We start from the raw sequence: 5,355 nt of genomic DNA, 5'->3' as shown, positions 1-5,355 counted from the left end.
AAAGATGATACTTTTGTCATTTCCGTTCCAGTTGAAAAATGTTCCAAACCCCACAGAAACATACTTTTTTTTTTTTTTTTTTTTTTTTTTTTTTTGTGGTACTGGGGATTGAACTCAGGACCTTGCACTTGCCAGGCAAATGCTTATTCTACTGAGCTATCTCCCTGGCTCCCAGAAACATACTTGAACCTAGGAACAAGTTGCTATGTCCTCTGCTATGCACATGTGTGCAAGGGACACAGTTGTTCCTTTTAAAAAAATTTTTTTTAATTTTATTGAGAAACAAATATCAGTGAGACACTTTCCAAGATATTAATAGGACATTTTCAATAACTAATACATTGCACACTGTTCTCTTCTCAGCAGCCATCCACAGCACAAGAAGCAGCCAGAACATTCCGTCCACACACTACTACTACAAATCCTTCCTCTTACTGAACCAAGCGAAAGCAGCCGTACATCTATCCTAACTATTCTATATATACAAATACAAAATGATCCCTCCTCTGTATCTCCCTCTCCAGTTCAGTTCTGTCAGAGATGGGGATTCTGTGGGCATCTAAATATTAGAGGTGCTTAAATTCAGCAAAACAATCCAACACAATCCAGCAGTCCACAATAGTAGTGGGTTATCCGCAGAAGTTGTTGACTAGAGCCTTTTATGACACAGTTGTTCCTGAGTCTTGCCTAATTTAGGGGTCTCCTTGGCTCAGGTCTTTGTTAAACCAACAGGATTTGTGTACACCTCACTTCCTGTGAGCAACACCTCAGAAGCATGATTAAGATGGAAGCAGAAATCCAAGAGGAAGACTTGGGAGTCAGAAGAGAGAGCTGCCCAACTCTGCCCAAGTGGGTTGCTGCCCCTGACCCTGTAGGCCTAACAGAGGGACTCTCCCTAGCCAGACATATGAGGCAAGAATTCAGGAAGGATGTTTGCAGCCCTGGAATAATTTCAAGTAGCTAAGTTAATAATGCTTCTAACGTCTAGGAGTTACAAAGCAAATGTCTTCTAAAATTAGATACTTGTAATTTATAATTAGGCTTAATTATAGTTGTTGATTAATGATGAAAGTGGTAATTTCATGCAGTGCTGTGGACTTTCATATTCTCGATGTGTTTTTATCACGTATTCTGAAGCTCAGTAAGACAAAGATGGATGGTGGCTATTGACGACTAGTCCGTGCTGATGTGATAGCGATTCTGCTCTCTTTGGGGGACAGGAGAGGAGCGGGTGGAAAGGATTATTTTTCTTCCTATTTCAGCAGGTGAAGGTGGCTTTGCTTTTCTTTCCCAGCTGATGCAGGATCATATTTCCAAAGATGGATTCAGAATAACAGCTTTTCTTACCACAGGCTTCCAGCACTTATCTCCCCAGCCAGTGACCTCTTCTAGCAAGTTTAGCTCACTTCTCTGGGTCCAAGTCCAGGTTTTATACCAACCAGTCCACCAGCGTCCATGGGGCTGGATAGCCCTTGGAGTCCTCGTGCCCTTGGCTGGATCTGTGGCATTTGCTTTGGCAACAAATACCACTGAGTAACTGTGTCCCAGTTGTATTGCGGTTAGGGCACTGGTTGGAACTTTCCACCCATAAGATCTGTAAAGTCTGCACAATATGTGCTCAAAACAATACAGTGAATTTTAAAATAATTCTTCAATAACATTGTCCTGAACCCTCTTCAAAATAACCCAGCCCCTGTATCTGAGTCCTGCTTACCTATCACTCCTGCCACTTTCTGAAGCAGTCCTGGAGTCTCTTTCCTGAGGGTTTTAGTTGCTCTGTCTTGGTTGCCTTGATGTCCTAAATAAGTTTAAAACATCTGCCGTTCATGGACACCTTGACTCTGGGGAAGCCAGAGCTGGTGTGGTGCCAGATGTGGTGAAGGAGGCGGACAGGGACACAGCACGAGAGCTTCATGTGGCAGAAATAGCGGTAGATGTTTGATCAGTGAGGGGTGATCATGAATTGTGCCCAACATTTAAATTAAAATCTTTATTACCATAAAAGACATAGTTGCTGTTAATCCTCATCAAAATACTTCTCACTCGGAATGCACACCAGCATTCTTGGCAGTGTGTCTTTTACTGTAGTAATTTTTTTTAAAAAAAAATTCAACATTTTCAAGTATCTTGTGATCACCCTTTGTTTGTCTGTATATGGAGAGGAGTTGGGGGGACAGCAGATGCCTTCAGTGCGACATGGTGTGGTAGGACAGAGGGTGAGACTATCCCAAGGAAACACCTCATACATGGAGTGCTGTTCACATTGCCGTGATCAGACCTTCCTAGAGGTCCCACACCTAAGGGACATGGAAGTGAATAGCTAATTCTTCCTTATGACAAATAAAGGCTCTCCCTTTTTAGAATGCCAAGCCATGTATGTGCATTGGCAGTATTCACTTAAAGTATTTAAAAGAAAACCCCGAACTTTGCTTATAAGGGGACAAGTCAAAGGGAGGACAGTAGGCTTCTAGGCAAGAGCTTTACTACATTAATTGGCTTTGACCCAAGGTGATTGTGTCATGGGGATCATTGTAGTCTTGGTGTAAGAGTGTACCTACTAGGCTTGATCAGAACCTTTGTCTTGCCTCCGTTTCTCGCGTCTCCTGTCCTTTGTCCCCTCTTCAATTCCCCGCTCCTCCCCCAGGTGACCTTCGTTGACTGATCCGCTGGTTCGGGACAAAGAAGCACTAATAAAAATGAAAATAAAGTGTTAAAAAAAAAAAAAAAGAGTGTACCTACTGCCTTTGAAGAGTCCTTTGTCATGGGCCAGTGTAACAAGGTTCTAATGACAATGGTATAATCTTACCATATATGAAGCCTGAGAAATACTAGTAGGCTAACGTTTCCCTTACAAGGGTAAGACTAGTTTACCACTATGTATGTATGGAGCACTGTATGATTAAAATAAGGATCCAGAGTCCTTATTTCTTTGAAACATAGAACAACATCCAGCTATCTTATCTACCTATTTAATAGATCCAAGGGTGTCTAGAAGACTGTAGTTCTAGTGGCTTTGCCTATTATGGTCTCAGGCTTCACTCCTGACAGAACGGTGCTAAGCCACGTAACACAAATCAGCCCGAGACTGGAGTCTCTCACCATCCTGTATCGCTCTCCCTCAGAAGAGATGTGCTGAGAAATTAGACTTAGTAACTCTTAAGATGGATACAAAGGGTAGGAAGGTTCAGTCCCAAGCCCTCCTGGGTCTGTCTCTTATAAGCTGCTTAATCTTTTTGACTTAGCTTATAGTGTGTTCGTTTGTCAAATAAAAGCAAAGAGGAAGGCTGGGTTGACATAAGAGAAGTGAAAAAAAGGTACAGAATAGCATTTAATTGGCATTTTAATGCATTTTCTCAACCTGGAACTCTAAGAATTTAGGCAAACTAGCATCTGCGAGTGGATTGTTTCTCCTTGCTCACCAGTGTGTCGCTGTTAACGAGGACAGTACCTAGCCTCAGTAGGAGGTAAGCCAGAGGGATTTGCGGAATGCATAAACTAATGGGTGGCCGAGAAACACATCTTCATAAAGCAGTAAGCAAATGAATTGGCAATATTTGTGCTGAGGATGGCTTTTTTTGTTTGTTTTTGGCGGAACCAGGGATTGAACTCAGGCCCTTGCACTTGCCAGAGAAGCACTTATTCTACTGAGCCATCTCCCTGGCCCCGAGAATGGCATTTTAAGACCAAGACATTGAACTTGTATTTATCTAGCAAATAAATAATTAAGAGAAAGTTCCATAACTGTCAAAAAGTTGCTGGAGATTATCTTCTTTTGATAACTTGAAATCTGCTGCATTGATTAGGGGGACAAGCAAGTGGCTTTGATTTTCAGAAGTGAAGAGGCAGCAGGCTGGGTGTGTAGCCCAGAGGTAGAGTGTCGTTTAGCAGGCACGGCGCCCTGGGCGGCATCCCAGAGGGGGAGCAGAGGGAGAAGAAGCATGAGCAAGAACACGAGGAACTTCCCAGAAGTCTGTAACATTGCTGAAAATTAGGTGGTAGCTGCAAACACAAACCTTGCAAGGAATAAATGTGCCCTTGTCTGGTGATCCAGCGCACATAGGTAGTCTCTGGGTCTGCCTCAGGGATTCATGTCAATGCCTGGGAGACATACAGGCTGGTCCTGAAAACGCTAGAGTATGGGGCATCAGTAGACAGTCTCAGAGTCTGTCCAGGAGGCCCAAAACCGAGCCAGGGAGCGTGGCAGGTAGAGGTGGTGACATGGGAAGCCCAGGGGAATTGAGGGCTGGGAGGTTCTGGTGGAACCATCCCCTATTGTAGAGCCTCTGCAGCTCTAGGAGGCAGTGAGGCTTAGGGGTTTGCATGAGAGAAAGAAGGAGAGGGATGGGGAAAGGGAAGGAGGAGAAGGGGGAAGAGAAGGAGGAGGGGAGGGGAAGAGGAAAAGGGAGGAGGGGGGCGGAGGGAGGGAGGGAGGGAGGGAGAGACAGACAGACAGACAGACGGACGGACGGACGGACGGACGGACGGACGACAGACAGACAGACAGGATCTCACTATGCAGTCCAGCCCAGCCTTGAATTACCTAAGTTACTCAGGCTGGCCCTAGGCCCCCTGCCTCAGAGCTGAAGGACGTCAGCCCTGTGCTACTACACCAGGGACTAATGAGTCTTTTAAAGGTGAACAGAGATCTAGAGTAGGGATTTTCATACTAAAATGAGTGCTTTGCATACAATGTCAGTTATTTGTTTGTATGAAAACTGAGGTAAGTACTTCTACCTAATTCAACAATTACATTCATCATGAAAAGATCTTTGTATTTGTCCCCTGCCTGCTTTTGCAGCCTCCTGTCCTTGTTACCATGACGCTTGATTGCCTCTTACCCGTTACATATCGTTTGTCCTTGGAGGTCAGAACAGTGCCCGTAGAGGTTAAGTCAATGTGCATATAATCCCCGGATGAAAGACTGTACATATCATTTATTGAAGACTTAAAATGTCTAGTAAACTTTAAGCAGATTTGTGACTTTTGACGACTTAAATATATTGACCATCTTGTTTCTATATTTAGTTCATTCTAAGACGTGTTACCTTGGTGTGAGAGTATTTTGGGAACAGGCAGAGCTCACTGTTGGTGGTGGTCTGGTTGTCCTATTACTGGCAGCAGTTTTTTGTTAGTGCCTTAATCGATGGAGGCACTTGGAAAGACAAGTCCGTCACTTGGCAGGCTATAGGGTTAGGACGCCTGAATAGTCTCTGCTGCTTGGTACACAGATGACATGATGGGAGAAACATGAATTTCTATTTGTTTGGGGTTTTTCTTTTCCCCATTTATGTATTTGGTACAGGTTCTTACACATGCCTAGTCTGCTGAGCTATCTCACTGACCCAAGATTTCTAG

The sequence above is a fragment of the Octodon degus genome, unplaced genomic scaffold (genome assembly GCF_000260255.1).
Source record: "Octodon degus isolate 3935 unplaced genomic scaffold, OctDeg1.0 scaffold00034, whole genome shotgun sequence".
In the NCBI taxonomy this organism is placed as follows: domain Eukaryota; kingdom Metazoa; phylum Chordata; class Mammalia; order Rodentia; family Octodontidae; genus Octodon; species Octodon degus.
The sequence above is the reverse complement of the archived record's forward strand: the minus strand, read 5'-3'. Positions refer to the sequence as shown.